The sequence below is a fragment of the Nicotiana sylvestris genome, chromosome 3 (genome assembly GCF_000393655.2).
Source record: "Nicotiana sylvestris chromosome 3, ASM39365v2, whole genome shotgun sequence".
Classification (NCBI taxonomy): Eukaryota; Viridiplantae; Streptophyta; class Magnoliopsida; order Solanales; family Solanaceae; genus Nicotiana; species Nicotiana sylvestris.
The window spans coordinates 18,430,423-18,449,251 of record NC_091059.1 but is presented as its reverse complement, the minus strand read 5'-3'; positions in this window follow the sequence as shown (position 1 = coordinate 18,449,251).

Sequence of the window (18,829 nt, the reverse complement as noted above, 5' to 3'; positions counted from 1 at the left end):
TGAAGATTGACACAAGTTTGAATAAGGTTTTAGGATATGTTGATGCCTTTGGTTGAGGTCCCGGGGGCCTCGGGATGAATTCAGATGGTTGACGGAGGAAATTTTGGAGTTGAACTTGTGCAACAGCTGGTCTTCTGGTATTTTCGCATCTGCGGTTTGGGGACCGTAGAGGTGGCGCCGCAGAAGTGGCTAAGGAGATGCAGAAGCGGATTTTGGTCTCTTCTTCATGATCCGTAGATGCGGGCAATTTTCCGCAGAAGCGGAAATTGGGGACTTCTTCATGAACCACAAAAACGGTTGTAATTCCATAGAAGTGGTACCGCATCTGCGGATTGGGAGTCAAAGATGCGAGAATTGGCCTATAAGTGAAAAGTCACAGAAGCGACATTAGTTCCGTAGAAGCGGGACCGCAGATGTGGTCCCAGGGTCGCCAATGTGGAAATCGCTGGGCTGAACATATAAATAGTTGCCTTCGCGAATTTGAGGGATTCTTTCACCATTTTCATCCGGGTTTGATGCTTTTGAGAGGGATTTTTGAGGAAAACAAAGGGGAATCTCTTGGAGGTAATGTCCTTGACTTCATAACTCATTTTTATATGATTAAAGACCTAATTAGTGGTGAGAAATTTGGGAAAAATGGGTAATTAAGGCTTGAGTTTAAGAGGCCTTTAATTGAGGATTTGAGGGGCCATTTGGACTCCGATTTTAGTTTTCTTATTATGTATAGACTCGTGAGAGTACGAGGTTTATGAAAATGTAAATTTCACCCGATTCCGAGATGTGGGCCTGAGGGGCATTTTGGTCATTTTATCTAATTTCGCATATTAGCTTATAATTTAATTATAGAATCAGTTACTTGAAGTGCTATTAACATTATGCAATTGAATTGAATAGATTTGGGCCATTTGGGTCAGTTAATAAGAAGTTTTCGCCGAAATTTGGATCGAGGAATTATGCGGTTATATTTGATGCGGCTAGTTCGGGGAGTATGGTTCATGTTTTTTTCTTTGATCATCATTTGGATCTTGTTCCCATTGGCAATGATCTCGAGCTTTTCGGTCAGGTAAATTTTTGGAAGTTTAAGTTTTATGCACTCACTGTGTAAATAATGCATACGCGCTATATTTAATGAGCATTAATTAGTAACCTGATATAACAAGTTGAATTAGACTGATGATGTGAAAATTCACTACATTGTTAGTTTATTTATTCTTCGAAATGTTATCCCCTTTGTCCAATATTATGTGGCCTCGTTTGATTTGACATAGAGTTTTTCTTCTTCCATTGCATTTATTCATTTATCCTTTGAAAGGTAGGAAGAGCCTCCGTCTTAAGAATTAATGCCTCGATCCCATATTAAAGGCTTTTCCCAAGTTTATTTCTGCTATTTTGATTTGTCAGAATTTTCAATTTTAAGTTTCAGAGAGTTTTGGGACACTCAATCCCTAAATGAGAGCTTAAGTGTTGGAAGGTTGACCGTAGTCGGAATAGTGTGGAGATGGTCTCGGAATGGAAATACAATGATTATGTTAGCTCCGTTGGGTGATATAGGGGTTAGGAACGTATTCGGATTGTGTTTTGGAGGTCCGTAGCTAATTTAGGCTTGAAATGCCGAAAGTTGAATTTTGGAAGTTTCCGGTTCGATAGTGAGATTTTGATCTGAGGGTCAGAATGGAATTCCTAGAGTTGCAGTAGTTCCTTTATGTCATTTTGGATGTGTGTGCAAAAGTTTAGGTTATTCGGACGTGATTTGGTTGGGGTTTGACCAAAAAAGGAATTCGGAAGATTTTAGAAACTTAGGCTTGAATCCGATGTGTTTGGGTTGTTTTGATGTTGTTTTGAAGTTTTTTGAAGATTGACACAAGTTTGAATAAGGTTTTAGGATATGTTGATTCCTTTGGTTGAGGTCCCGGGGGCCTCGGGATGAATTCAGATGGTTGACGGAGGAAATTTTGGAGTTGAAGTTGTGCAACAGCTGGTCTTCTGGTATTTTCGCATCTGCGGTTTGGGGACCGTAGAGGCGGCGCCGCAGAAGTGGCTAAGGGGATGCAGAAGCGGATTTTGGTCTCTTCTTCATGATCCGTAGATGCGGGCAATTTTCCGCAGAAGCGGAAATTGGGGACTTTTTCATGAACCGCAGAAACGGTTGTAATTCCATAGAAGCGGTACCGCATCTGCGGATTGGGAGTCGCAGATGCGGGAATTGGCCTATAAGTGAAAAGTCGTAGATGCGACATTAGTTCCGCAGAAGCGGGACCGCAGATGCGGTCCCAGGGTCGCCAATGTGGAAATCGCTGGGCTGAACATATAAATAGTTGCCTTCGCGAATTTGAGGGATTCTTCCACCATTTTCATCCAGGTTTGAAGCTTTTGAGAAAGATTTTGAGGAAAACAAAGAGGAATATCTTGGTGGTAATCTCCTTGACTTCATAACTCATTTTTATGTGATTAAAGACATAATTAGTGGTGAGAAATTTGGGAAAAATGGGTAATTAGAGCTTGAGTTTAAGAGGCCTTTAATTGAGGATTTGAGGGGCCATTTGGACTCCGATTTAAGTGTTCTTATTATGTATAGACTCGTGAGAGTACGAGGTTTATGAAAATGTAAATTTCACCCGATTCCGAGATGTGGGCCCGAGGGGCATTTTGGTCATTTTATCTAATTTCGCATATTTGCTTATAATTTAATTATAGAATCAGTTACTTGAAGTGCTATTTACATTATGCAATTGAATTGAATAGATTTGGGCCATTTGGAGTCGAGTACTCGTGGAAAAAACGTGGTGTTGGGTCGATTTTGAGCCGGTTCGAGGTAAGTGGCATGTCTAACCTTGTGTGGGGGATCTTCCCCTTACGATTGGTATATTTGGTAATTGAAGTGTCTTGTATGTGTGGTGACGAGTGCGTACTTGTACTAATTGTTGGAAATCTAGTTTTCTTTAAGTAATTACTAGTATGTTTCCTTTCATGTTTCTATTTCTTACACTATTAAGCCTGTTGTTAGCTTAGGAAAGCATGTCTAAGTGACTTAATTGCCTTATTTGATTCAATCTTCCTTACTTGAATTCTGTGCAGCATGCTAGGATAGAATCATTTATTTCCTTAATATGAAATTCTGCCATTACTGTATATCTTCCTACTGCTGCTTTGTATTTATTTTGGGACTACAGATGTGGGATTCCGGTAGTTCCCCCTTGTCTGTTTACTTTGGGACTATGGGTTAGATTACCGGTAGATCCCCCTGCATATTTACTTTGGGACTGCGGGTTAGATTCCCGATAGATCCCCCTACACAATTATATGGAACTATGGGAATTCACCCGGTAGATTTCCCCACTACTGGGTATTTACATTTGGAACTACGGATCGGAATTCCGGTAGATCCCCACGCATTGATAGTTGGACTACGAGATGGGATCTTGGGAGATCATTCGGACATATATATGATGGACTACGGGACGGTATCCTGGGAGATCCACTGGACAGTTGTAATTGGGACTACAGGACGGTATCCTGGAAGGTGCCCCGATTATTATCTCTGTGTTGAGCTGTATTTCTTTCCGTGACTTGTTTTGTCTCTGTTCTAGTTGTTGTTCTATGTTATTTCTTACTGTTGCACTTATTTATATTATTTTATTCCACACTGTTAACCCTTATATTGTATTTAACCTCAGTAGGGCCCTGACCTTCCTCGTCACTACCCGACCAAGGTTAGGTTTGGCACTTACTGAGTACCGCTGAGGTGTACTCATGCCCCTTCTGCACATGTTTTTCATGTGCAGATCCAGGTACTTCTACTCAAGCCTATCATTCTTGAGGAGGCGACTGCTCTAGAGACTTCGAGGTACATCTGCTTCGTCCGCAGATCGAGAAGTCCCTTCTATTCCTGCTTTTAGTATTTAGCCCTTCTGTACTTTTCTGTTCTTATTAGACATTCCAGAGTTAGAGCTATGTAGTATTGATCTTAGCTTGCGATTCATGGGTTTTCGGGTCTTGGATTTAGATATTGGTTTTGAGATCTATATAAATATGGTGTATGCCATGTGGCACATTTAACACTATTATTGCTTTATTTCTGTTTTTAAATTGTTTTACTTCCGCAAGTTTTGGTTATCTTTTGCAAGTTTAGGCTTACCTAGTCGTAAAGACTAGGTGCCGTCACGATGGTTCACGGAGGGCGAACCGGGGTCGTGACATCATTTGGCTTTGCTGTGTTGCCACGTTGGGAGATGCAAATCTTTATCCAAATATTTGAATTAATTATCCACTAATCACTCGATTAACTTATTAATCTTTCATTAACCAATACTTAACCAAATACCTACATAATTAAGAATTATCTCAAATTACTTAAAATACTACCCACTTTTAACACACCTTATACCCTCACTATCATAGTCATCTGTTACCTTGTATGGCACGAGTCCATAAATACCGGGTATTATAGCTCGGACTGTATTTTATCCCAAATTGCCAAACTTCGACGAAACTCATTTTCTTTGATTCGCTTACCCTCTCTCCTTCACGAATTTACTTATCGCTTTTTTGAAATAGTGTAATACTTATAATCACAAAATAATATCATTCCCGAACTTACACTGATTAACTTACGACGAAACTTTAATGTACAAAAAAATGCGGGATGTAATATCGTATTTCCGAGCTTTCATCAATTTACTTATGGCGTACTTTCATGTACGAAAACATGGAGTGTAACATCTATTCTGAAATATTAGGTAGGAAAATGGATGACAGGGTCCATGTAAATAGCCAACTGATAAATCAAGGGCCTACAATGAGGGAGGAGCAAAGGAATGAGCTAGAGGCAGAGTTTACAACAGTAGAGGTGAAACAAGCTTTATGGGCTATCTCAGGGGATAAAGCCCTGGACCAAATGGGTTTGGTAGCCAATTTTATAAAGACTGCTGGGATATTGTGGGAAATAACGTGATAAATAAGGTCTTGGAGTTCTTTAAAACTGCCAGAATGCTCAAAATAGTAAACAATACAGTGATATCACTGATTCCTAACAATACACATGCTGATACAATGGGTGATTATAGGCCAATTGTCTGTTGCAGCATAATATACAAATTAATCTCGAAGATGTTGTGCAATTGACTAAAAAATGTACTCCTTAGGATAATCTCTGATAAACAGAGTGCGTTTGTGGCTGGAAGAAGTATAGTACACAATAGTTTAATTTGTCAAGACTTGGTGGGACTATATAAAAGGAAGAATACTACTAGGAGTTGTCTGATAAAAGTTGACCTACGGAAGGCATATGACACAGTGGAGTGGGGGTTTATTGAAGAGATGTTGTATGCTCTTAATTTCCCTCAGAGGTTCATAAGGTGGGTTATGGCTTGTATCACCTTTACCCAATACACTATAGCAGTGTATGGAGGAATGCATGGAAGTATTAAAGGAAAATGTGGCCTTAGATAGGGAGACCCAATATCCCCGCTCCTATTTATAATTTGCATAGAGTACCTATCCAGAATCATGAAATGGATAACTAATCAAATAAGGTTCCAATATCATACAAAATGCAGAGGCCTCAAGTTGAATCATCTGTGCTTTGCTGATGATGTTCTATTCTTCTGTAAAGGTGAATGGAAGCCAGTAGAATTAATCTTGTGTGGGCTCAAAATATTCTCACAAGTTTCAGGATTAAACACAAATGCAGCTAAGTCGAATATCTATAGTGTGAACATGGAGGAACAATGCCTCAAGGATATCTGCGAGCTTACAGGGTACCAGAGATGGACATTGCCTTTTAGGTATCTGGGTGTACCAATCTCTTCCAAGAAACTATCAGCAAGAGATTATGAAATACTAGTGGAAAAATTGGCAAACAAAGTTAGAACATGGGGTACTAGAAATCTATCTTATGCTGGTAGGGTACTACTGGTGAGTGCAGTGCTGATGCAAGTACATACATATTGGGCATCTATATTCATTCTCCCAAAAAAAGGTGCTAAAGAGCATACCAACTATATGCAGGAGCTTACTATGGGAAGGGAAAGGGAACTTAACCAAAATGTCATTAGTGACTTGGGACATGGTGTGTAGACCAAAGAGATAGGGGGACTTGGGATAACTGATTGTCTAATATGGAATGAAGTAGAAATGGTGAAATACATATGGAATATAGCTAACAAGAGGACAACCTACAGGTAAAATGGGTCAACCACCTGTACATAAAGAATCAACCATGGTGGCAATACTCCCCCTTGGCTGATAGTTACTGGTACTCGAAGAAAATCTCTCTATCAAAAATAAATTTGTTGATGGTTTTGTTAATAATGGCTGGCTGAAACAAGGGGGCAAATACTCTGTGAGAAGTGGATACTATTGGTGCAAAGGTGATTGATAAGTTAGGGTTTTAAAGTGTTTATGTCCCTACTTGCCTATGCTTTGAGTATAAATTGATACAAAAACAGTCCCAAAATGCTCACAAGTTGTGCTTGATTGCAGGGTTGATTGACAAAGTGACGAGATGTCAAAAATCGGAGTGAAACCTGCTCAAGTATCAAAGACCAAGAGAAGTGAAGAAAAAGGGGCCTAGTGCGGACCGCGTAACAATGACTGCGGCCGCACTAGGAGGTTCAGAGACTAGACATTTTCGAGCCTAAGGTCACGCGGCCGCGGTAGGATTCACGCGGCCTGCGGAGAAGCTTCGCGGCCGCACTCCTGCTCTGTGTGGTCCGCATTCATAGGGTTCAACAAAGGGGCATTTGTCCTCATGCGGTCTGCAGTCACGTCTGTGCGGACCGCGCCAGTTGCCTTCGCGGCCGCGGTACACTCCCATGCGGTTCGCATCCCCCAGTTCAAGTCATCAAACAACTAAAACCCAAGAGCCAGTGCGGCCGCGGTCCGTTTTGTGTGGCCCGCACTGACCCCACATGGGTATTTTTTTCTAGTTTTTCCAGCCTAGTATAAATAAAATATTTTACTATTTTTTAGGGGGAGGTCGGATCTGAGAACAGGAGAATAGCTACGCTTGGTGTTGTAGCCATTTTTGGCATATTTGCTTCCCATTAGCAATAGATTATTGTAGTTTCTTTTTAGTAATTAATTAATATATGTAGTTCTTCATCTATTTCTTCAGTTTCTTCTTTAATTATGTGTAGCTAAACCCATTAGCTAGTGTTGTGGCTCAACCCTAGTGTGGGTAATTGATGGGTGTTGCCATCTAGGGTTAGATTGACTATGGATGTTTGTTATTTGGGTTGATTTTATGATTTAATTTAGAATTGGTGGTTGCAAACACTGATTAAACCTTTGTGGGTTTAACTCTTCTTAAGAAAGAGAGTTTATGACCTCAAAATTGACCCAACAAGGAATTGAGATGGACTCATGAGAAATGATAGTCCCAATTAACGGGTTAAACCTCGAGAGAGTAATCACCCTACTTGAACCCTAGTTGCTTGGTCTAATTTGCCAACCCAATTGGTCTCGAGAGAGTCAATTGGGTAAAAATCATACTCTCTACCGAGAGGTGTGAGAGTGGGTAGAAATTGTGCAACGATTATAGCATAACCCTCAAACAAGTCAATCGAACCTAAGTAACATCTACCAGTCAATTAGCCACCAAGGTAATGCCACAACCCTAGTACTTTTCCTTCTCATTAGTTACAACTTAGCAATATTCTTCCAGCATAATCTAGCTTTAATCCATAGTTTTATAATAGTGGTTATAAATACAAAAACTCAAAAGGTGATTGAAGTGACATTAGAAACACAACCACAACTCTAGGCTAGACAGAAAATACAACTCCACTACTAGCTCCTTGTGGAAATTCGATCCCGGACCTCTATTCGGGTAAAAGCTATTACGATCCGCTTTTCCTACCATAGTGTAGTGTCGAGTCGGCAGCAATCAGTGATGCAGAGGTAAAACCAGGATATCGAGGAGTATGGAGTAGGATGAATGTGCCTAAACACAACTTCACTAGCTGGCTTGCCATGCATAGTAAGCTACTGACGAAGGATAGACTGCTAAGGATGAAGATAAGCCAAGACAACTAGTGCGTGATCTATGGAAGTCAACCAGAGATAGTGGAACACATATTCTTTGAAATGAAAACTCTCAGAGGCATGCCTACAAATACTATTGGAATGGTTGCAAAGAGGGACAACAAAACATGATCTCAAGGGGATTTGGAGAAGATCAATAAGAGGAATCAAAGGGAAGAAATGCAGGGAGTTCATTACAGCAGTGATTGCAGCTTTGATATACAAGATTTGGCGGGCAAGGAATGAAGCATTATGGAACCAAAGAGTCCCTACACCGATGATCATCTGTGCACAGGTCCAAAAAGAATGTAAGATTAGAGTAGTTCATTTGTTAAACAGGAAATGTAGTAGGAAGGAAAGGGACTGGATAGATCAATTGTATAGTAAGCAATGACAATAATAGAAATAGAAAGATAGATATAGAAAGATAGAACAGATAGGGGCACTTGTATGCCGGGACAAGATATTGTACAGATTTTTATTGGGTACTGGTGATAAATAAAGATTTTTGTTTCACCAAAAAAAAAAAGGAAAATTCCGTTTGGATTTTATTTTTAAATAACTAAATATGTTTAAAAGAGGGCTATTTATATGTGATACGGGTATGTACGTTTGTTTTACTTTCTCTCTCCAATTAATTTTAGAATTTTTCTATCAATAATGGCCGTGGAAAATAATCTGGAGAACATATTAGCAGAAAATTATTTTACTAGGTTTTGGTTGTAATTTTGAGCTTCCTTTACATACAACGTACTGGGAACAATAGGGTGAAAGTTACAATTATTTTTTGGAAGGCACAATTGCAGTGCTGTTGTTATTCTGCATACTTTTAAGGAAGTCAATACATTATTTAGCACGACATTCTTTTCCTTTTACTTTGTCTTTTCAACTCCATATACCTATAATTACTACTATTTAAACCTCATGTTGAGGGTCTTAATTGTAACTAAAACCAAAACCTAATCGATAAGCAACACACTACATATATAGTAAACTATCCACGTCGAATATTTATACTAAGCCAATGGATGTAAAATATATATCTTACAAATACACGGTTTAGCACTTAAACATGGTTAAGTGATATATATTTTCACTTTGATTTGTAAATTTTTAAAGTTAATTATTTAGTTGGTATAAACATCTAGTGCATGTAAGTATTTATCATATATATGCATGTAAATACCTTTACATATGCATTAATGTTGATTGACAAAAGAAATTGTCCCACATCGGTGGATGATTTTATTTGGGGGAAAATATTTCCCTATAAAAGGAGGCCTAATGTTTAGAATTTAAACACACCTCTCATTTGTCTTCTTATCTTCTTAATGCATTTGTATCTTTTCTCTTTAGTATTATTTCACTTGTATTTTTGGAGTGGAATAAAATATTGGTTGTGTCCGAGGAAGTAGGTAAAATTGGCCGAACCTCGTAAATTCTAGTGTTCCTTTTATTGTTTATTTATTGTCTTATTTATTATTTAGTGGCTGCCATAACTTTTGGTATAGTAGTTGTGACTCATTCACACTATATACATTTGGCTTCCGTAACAGTTGGTATCAGAGCCAAGGTACTGTCTAAGTATGCTCTGTGGTTGCAGCATAGTCTGATCTTCCACATCAGAAAAGATTTATCTTGGTAACTGAGTCAAGGTTCTGTCTGAGTATGCTCTGTGGTTGCAGCTTAGTCTGATCTTCCACACCAGAAAGGAAATAATCTTGATTTGTGTCGTCAGCTATTAAATAATATTTGTGTCAAAGATGGGAGACAATAAACAAGAAGAATCTACATCAAGTGTCAACAATACGTCATCATTGGCATCTTCGCTTATGACAAGAATTGTGTCAAATGCGAAATTTGCGGTAGAAATTTTTGACGGGTCAGGACATTTTGGGATGTGGTAAGGCGAGGTTCTAGATGTCCTTTTTCAACAAGGGCTGGATCTTGCTATTGAAGAAAAGAGACCAGATGTTATTGGAGAAGAAGATTGGAGAATTATCAACCGTGTTGCTTGCGGTACCATTCGATCCTACCTTGCTAGAGAGCAGAAATATCCATACACAAAGGAAACTTTTGCAAGTAAATTATGGAAAGCATTGGAGGATAAATTTTTTAAGAAAAACAGTCAAAATAAATTGTACATGAAGAAGAGACTGTTTCGCTTCACCTATGTTCCAGGTACCACGATGAATGAACATATCACCATTTTCAAATATGGATGCAACTTTTGATGATGGTGACTTGGGCTTGATGTTGTTGGGGTCACTTCTTGATAAGTATGAGCACCTTGAAACTACTCTACTCTATGGGAATGATGAAATTTCTCTCAGAGAAGTTTGTTTGGCTTTGTACAGCTATGAACAAAGAAGGGGAGAAAAATAGAAGGGCGGATAAAGAGAAGCACTAGTTGTGAGGGGTCGTCCTCAAAATCAAACGAGGACAAAGAAAGGAAGATCCAAGTCAAGATCTAGGCCTAGCAAAGATGAATGTGCCTTTTGTCGAGAAAAGGGGCACTGGAAGAAAGACTTTCCGAAGTTGAAGAATAAGGCCAAACATAACAATGGAAAAGCCATTATGGATTCAAATATAGCTGATGGTGATGATTCAAATTTCTCATTAGTTACAACAGAGCCATCAACATCATCAGACATGTGGTTGATAGACTCGGCTTGTAGCTATCATATGTGTCCCAATAGGGACGTGGATTTTCAAGAAGGAGAATATGGAGTCGTCCACACAGCGGATAACAGTCCTCTTACCTCATATGACATTGATTTAATATGATTAAGGAACCATGATGGAATGATCAGAACATTAACAGATGTTCGATATGTATCGGGTTTGAAGAATAATCTCATCTCTGTGGGAGCCCTAGAATCAAAAGGGTTCAAAATCATTGCAGAAAATGGAGTGATGAAAGTATGCTCTGGTGCACTAGTGGTAATGAAGGCTAATCGGAAGAACAATAATATGTACCGCTATCGTGGCAGTACAGTTATTGGGACAGCGACAGTGGCATCCAGTGACGACAAAGAGACAGAAGCAACCAAGCTATGGCACATGCGCTTGGGACATGCTGGAGGAAAATCCTTGAAAACTCTATCAGATCAAGGATTGTTAAAAGGAGTAAAGACTTGCAACTTGGAGTTTTGTGAGCATTGTGTCAAAGGGAAACAGACAAGGGTTAAATTTGGTACAGCGATCCATAATACTAAAGGCATTTTGGATTATATACACTCTGATGTTTGGGGTCCTTCCAGAACACCTTCATTGGGTGGGAAGCACTATTTTGTAACCTTTGTTGATGATTTTTCCCGAAGAGTGTGGGTGTATACAATGAAGAGCAAAGATGAAGTGCTGAGAATTTTTCTCAAATGAAAGACGATGGTGGAGAATCAAACAGGCAGGAGAATCAAATGTATTTGCACAGATAATGGAGGTGAATACAAAAATGATCATTTCAATAAGGTCTGTGAAAATGATGGCATCGTCCGATACTTCACTGTCAGACATACACCACAACAGAATGGAGTGGTAGAACGTATGAACCGGACCTTGCTGGAGAAGGTACGGTGTATGTTGTCCAATGCTGTTTTGGGAAAAGAATTTTAGGCTGAGGCAGTTACATATGCATGCCACCTCATTAATCGTCTACCATTTGCTGCTATTGATGGCAAGACACCATTTGAAAAATGGTATGGAAAGCCTGCTGTAAATTATGACTTTTTGCACGTATTTGGTTCAACTGCATATTATCATGTGACAGAGTCAAAATTGGATCCAAGGGCAAAGAAGGCTATTTTTATGAGGATTACTTCTGGAGTCAAAGGATATCGCTTATAGTGTCCTATGACAAAGAAAATAATATTCAGCAGGGATGTTACCTTTGATGAATCTGCTATGGTAAATAAGGTAACAGAAGATACCAAACAAAATGAAGGTGCTTCTAAGCAGGTGGAGTTTGAGGGAAAATTTATTTTTCCTACACAAGAAGCAGAGGAGGAAACAAATGAAGATTACCCTCTGGAAGGAGAGCCAGTAGAGGAGATTCCAACTCAGGAACCTCAACAACAACTTGAATCAATAGCAACCAGCAGGCCAAAAAGAACAATAACGAAACCTGTTCGTCTCATAGAGACGGTTGCTTGTGCAACCTCAATTGTAGCTGATGATGTTCCTACTACTTATAAAGACGCTGTCCAAAGTTCAGAAGAAGATAAGTGGAGGATTGCCATGAATGATGAAATACAGTCCCTTCATCAGAATCATACATGGAGATTGGCCAATCTCCCGAAGGGAAAGAAAGCAATTGGGTGCAAATGGGTATTTGCAAAGAAAGAAGGATTTCCTAACCAAGTAGATGTTCGCTACAAAGCAAGATTGGTGGCCAAAGGATATGCTCAAAAGGAGGGAATTGATTACAATGAAGTGTTTTCTCCAGTTGTAAAACATTCCTCCATTAGAATTATGTTGGCTTTGGTAGCACAATTGGATTTGGAACTAGTTCAGATGGATGTAAAAACTGCGTTTTTACATGGAAACTTGGAGGAGGAAATCTACATGACTCAGCCAGAAGGATTCAAAGTTGCTGGAAAAGAAAATATGGTGTGCAAACTTGAAAAATCATTGTACGGATTGAAACAATCTTCTAGACAATGGTACAAGCGATTTGACGAGTTTATGTTGCGGCAAGGGTACAAGAGAAGCAAATACGATCATTGTGTGTATTTGCGCAAGCTTAAAGATGGTTCCTTTGTATATCTTCTCCTATATGTTGATGATATGTTGATAGCTTCCAAGAATTCGGAAGAAATTGATAAGTTGAAGATTCAACTGAAGAAGGAGTTCGAGATGAAGGATTTGGGTGAGGCAAAGAAAATTCTTGGCATGGAGATAATAAGAGATAGACGTTCAAAGAAACTCTGTTTATCTCAGAAAGAATATTTGAAAAGAGTACTACAACGTTTTGGCATAGATGAAAAGACTAAGCCAGTTAGTACTCCACTTGCTCCCCATTTTAAGCTAAGTACTACTATGTCGCCAAAAGATGAAGCTGAACGAGAGTATATGTCAAAGGTACCATACACAAATGTTGTTGGTAGCTTGATGTATGCAATGGTCTGTACGAGACCTGACATTTCACAAGTTGTTGGAGTTATTAGCAGATATATGCATAATCTAGGAAAGGAGCATTGACAAGCTGTGAAGTGGATTCTACGGTATATTCATAATACTGTAGATTTTGGGTTAGTTTTTGAGCAGGAAGACAATCAGTCTGTAGTTGGATATTGTGACTCGGATTTTGCGGGTGATCTGGACAAACGAAGATCAACTACTAGTTATGTGTTTACTTTTGCAAAGGCACCAGTTAGTTGGAAGTCTACTTTGCAGTCAATAGTTGCTTTGTCTACAACAGAGGCAGAGTACATGGCTATTACAGAGGCTATGAAAGAGGCAATTTGGCTTCAGGGGTTGCTAAAAGAGCTTGGTGTTGAACAAAAGAGTATCACAATTTTTTGTGATAATCAAAGTGCTATTCAATTAGCGAAGAACCAAGTTTATCATGCAAGGATGAAGCACATTGATGTTCGGTATCATTTCGTCTAAGAAATCATAGAAGAAGGTGGAGTCACGGTGAAGAAAATTCATACTACGGAAAATCCTGCTGATATGCTGACAAAAGTGGTGACTGCGGTCAAGTTTCAACATTGTTGAACACTGAAGATAGAAGATGAAGACACAACCAAAATTTGTTATTGAGAGAAAATTAAAGATGTGGAATTTTATCAAGGTGGAGATTTGTTGATTGACAAAAGAAATTGACCCACATCGGTGGATGATTTCATTTGGGGGAAAATATTTCCCTATAAAAGGAGGCCTAATGTTTAGGATTTAAACACACCTCTCATTTGCCTTTTTATCTTCTTAAGGTATTTGTATCTTCTCTGTTTAGTATTATTTCACTTGTATTTTTAGAGTGGAATAAAATATTGGCTGTGTCCGAGGAAGTAGACAAAATTGACCGAACCTCGTAAATTCTGGTGTTCCTTTTATTGTTGCTTTATTATCTTATTTATTATTTAGTGGCCGCCATAATTTTTGGTATAGTAGTTGTGACTCATTCACACTATATACATTTGACTTCCGCAACAATTAATCCTTTTTATTAATTATGTAAACCCAAACTGCATTGGCTTATATAATGACACCAAAAAAAGTAATTTCGTTTGCCTTGGTCGCATATGTACTTAACTAATTAGTTCCAAGAAAGCGGTTATTCGTGTTACAAATAGATCACTAATAATGTACTTGCATTTTTCTTTAATTCTCTATGTCAAGCTGAGTTGGTATTCAGTGTATCGATTGCGTGTGTAACCTATGCTTTTCAAAACGTTGGTGAATTATTTGTTTTGTATTCTATCTTTCTTTTCTAAAAATACAACCCCTACTATTATTCACCATATATTTGGTATTGAATCGATCCAACATTTTATTCGGTCACTTCATCGGCTATCCACAAGAATTTTTCGCACGACAAAATCCTTCAGGTAGCTTCCGTAAGAGTTGTGCTATATCACAAACTCTATGATATCTATCTCTTCGTTGTATCTCCTATCCTATTTTAACGAGTATATCCTTTTGAAGTAATGTAAGTGAATGAAATCAAGTGTTTCTACAGTACCTCATGTGTTTCTATATGATATGAGCAAAACATCCTGATGAATGTCGTATATTTTTGTAATGAAAATAATGTGAACAAAAATTGATCCATAATGAGTATTAAATTGAAGTTCCCTGAAAGAAGACCGCCAAGTCCTAACTCGCAGACAAAAAGCTTCGATGTAAAATATTACCCATGCACCAAAAATAAAACTCGAGCACATATGTGCAATCTTATTATATGCTCTAATCTTAAGGCTAAATCCCTCGGACTGTGGACTTCAAATTATTGATGGCCTATAAGTTTCATTGTGATTCATCTCCAAATTGCCAGTTGGTTACATTGAAATGAGTCTCTTCTGGGTTGATGCTTTGAGACCCTGAAACCCCTTGTGTGTACCCTGAATACTGTACATCCATTATTCTATTTTCCGTTGCTTGAACTCCTGAATACTGCACATCCGTTATTTCATTTCCCATTGCTTGAAACCCTGAAGACTGCACATCCGTTATTTCATTTCCAATTGCTTGAAACCCTGAAGACTGTAACTCCGTTATTTTATTTCCCGTTGCTTGAAACCCTGGATACTGTGCATCCATTATTTCATTTACCATTGCTTGAAACCCTGAAGACTGCACATCCGTTATTTCATTTCCCATTGCTTGAAACCCTGAAGACTGTAACTCCATTATTTCATTTCCCGTTGCTTGAAACCCTGGATACTGTGCATCCATTATTTCATTTCCCGACTCCATTGCATAATATCCCCCCTGCTGTAATTGAGCTCCATATTCATTTCCCAATGAAATCCCTTGTGCATAACCCCAGCTTTGACTGCTTTCAGTAGAATAATAACTTGTACCTTGATTGGTCATGCTTTGTCCACCTGCAATGACTGTATTGATCTTTTGACACAACAAAAGATTGAAAGTTAGTTTCCATCATTAAAGCTGCGCTTCTTTATCCAAAGTATTTATTACTATTTGATATTATTGTAAAAGTGCTAGGGTTCAAGATGTGTTGCAACACATCTCAGATCAATTGTCTAGAAAGTTATTGTTTAAGATTAGGTCTAGCGGGGAAGAAATTACTGCTCCCTTTATTCCAATTTATGTAGTACAGTTCGAATTTCGAGAGTCAAACTTTTTAATTTTCATTAAAGAATTTGGATATAAAATCTTTAAAAGTTTTAAAATCAAATTTACGTATTTGAAAACTATATAAAAGTCATAACAACTAAGAAGTTAAAATGTTTTACAAGACATATGAAAAAATTGCGATAAAAGAAATATTTTGGCTCTCAAAATCTAAACGGTGCTATATAAATTGAGACAAATAATATTTGCAGTATAGTATTACCTGGTTGATAATGATCTCCTGACTATTAGCAGGAGAATGTTGGAAGTTTTGATTTGGTAGGTTCTGCAGCATTGAATGGTTATCCTTTTTTGAACTTGTTCCTCCAATCAAATCTTCTCCATTAGAGTTTCTCTTCTCAATTTCAGCAACTTGAGGGGAGAGGGATCTCTTTTGCAGGTTGTTCCAGATTTGTCTATGAATATTGGAGGAGCCAGCATAATAACTAGCAATTCCTATGTTGCAGTAAATAAAAGAAATAACAATATATGTAATTAGTGTAAAAAATTGATTTGGGTAAAGTAAGGGAAACAAAGATAAAGCAAAATAAAGGAATAACTTCCATCCAATGGAACATAGAGGGTGTTTGGTGAGAGGGAAGTCATTTTCCATGGAGTATGTTTTTCTAGAAAATGTATTCCATGAAATATTTTCATGGAAAACATCCTCTCATTTTTTTGGTTTCCCACTCGATGTTCGGTACCAGCATTAGCCTGACTATATCCGGATTCGCGCCGCGTAGGGCCCCATTCGAGGAGAAGCGCTCCCTACCAAGGATTTTTCCATACCCAGGTCTCAAACCTTAGATCTCTGGTTAAGGGAAGAACAGTCTCATCCACTGCATCACATCCTTTGATGGTGGAAAACATCCTCTCATATTTGATTGGTGAGTGAAAAATATTTTTCAGAGAAAATATATACTCCTATTAAAGATTCATATAATAGTACTAGCAAATTGAAGGTTTTGATTACATGTTTTAGTATTAAAGATAATAAAAAGGTCTAACTGTTAATTAATAAAGCAAGTGATATAAGTTAAAAATTAGGATACTAGTAAGAAAATGACTTCCATTCATAAGTGAGGGAAGTCATTTCTTCTTTTTTATGAAAAACAATTTTTTGAAAGCATAGTACCAGTAACACCAAATATTTATTTTCTCATGAAAAATATTTTCTTACAAAATAACTTCCGTCACAACAATCACACCCATAAAATAAGGAAATATAGTACCTATCTTTCTTTTAATCTCCCTGCGTTGATGTTTCCATAGTTTACCAATATCACAGACGACGCTCCCATCTGCAGCTTGTGATCTATTGAAGGTTAACTCTGAACTGCTTTGAGAAAACCTGACAAATAAGGAACAAAATGAGACTAGGTTATATTGAGCATTGTTCTTGAAATTCATGTATATGTTTTGAACCATTAGGGCTCACAATCATCACTACAAAAATGCAAGTCCCAGACGACGGAATATAACCAACATATTTAAGAGAAAATACGAGTATAAAATGATCACTCAATATAGACTTCTAGTATTGCATATACTAAAATGATATACGACGGTTGAAAAAATGTACGTATATAATAAGTTTACTAATGGTATGATTTTTTGCTCTAGTTGAGACATGGCAGATAGAATATTATAACTCATGCATTTTACAAATCAACATATATATTAATAGAAAGGGAAGCTAGTTTTCGAGAATAAAAGAGAGAGAAACATGCCTATTTGATCCTTGGTTGTTTGAAATTTGTCTCCCAAATGGTTGGTACCTTGTGCTTGTCTGATTAGGCGATCTTCTAATAGGACCGCCACTGGAACTGCTATAGTAACAAGCCAAAATGACAAGAACAAATTGCTTATTTAATTAGTTGAGTAGTTGATTAAATATATAAATGTGATGAAAAAAATAATTATATATATAAATGAGTTGTATGTAGTGTATAATGTACTAGTGAATGTACATTTCGACTTCTACAATTTCATACCTCAAAATTAGAACTTATGAATATCTTGAATTAAAATATAAGATAACGCACATAAATATTATATGTTGGAAATTAAAGAGTTAAGAATATTAACCTTGTTTTCTGTGGCAATTCAACCTGAAGCTGGTTGTCAAAGGAATTCAAAACTCCATAGCGGCTCTCATCATTTTTATGAGTTGTGCGAGTCCCAAAGTAAGCATTCCATGTTGTTTTTCCAGTGCCAATTCCCAGCAGGTTACATTTTCCTTCCCTCGTCGTTGAAATTCCATAAGGAGAATCAGTACTGATCAACTTTGACTTCATGTGCTCACTCTTTTTCTTCTCCAAAGTTGGAAGTCTTGGCATAGTTGTATTGAGGATCAAGTTATTGGTTTTAGGGGTTTGTTTCTCCCTCCAAGAATTGATCCTAAATGGATGAATATTGGTCATCTTTGGCCTCAAGAAGTCACTTTCTTTCTTCTCCGAATCTGGAATCATGTCATTGGTTTTTGGGGTTTCTTGCTCCATCCTAGTACTTGTCCCAAAATTATGATCAATGGTGTATTTTGAATTCATGAAGTTTCTTTCTTTTGCCTTCAACAAACATGGAATTGTTGGCATCGGTTGTTGGAGTATCAGACCATTGGTTTTAGGGTTCTCTTGCTCCTTCCTAGTACTTGTTGAACTTCCATAAGGATGATCTGTGGTCAACTTTGGCTTCATGGATTCTCTTCCTGATTTCTCCAAACATAGAATTTTAGAGTTTTCTTGCTCCCTCCTACTGGTAATGAAGTCCCTTTCTTTCTCCGTCAACAAACATGGAATTGTTGGTATCCGTTGTTGGAGGACCATGTCATTGTTTCTAGGATTTTCTTGCTCCATCCTACTTGCAATGAAATCATTTTCTAACTCCTCCAAACTTGGAATTCTTGGCATTGGTTGTTTGAGGATCATGGCATTGGTTCTAGGGTTTTCTTGCTCCTCCAAAGTTGGAATTTTTGGCATAGGTTGGTTGGTGATCAAGTCATTGGTTT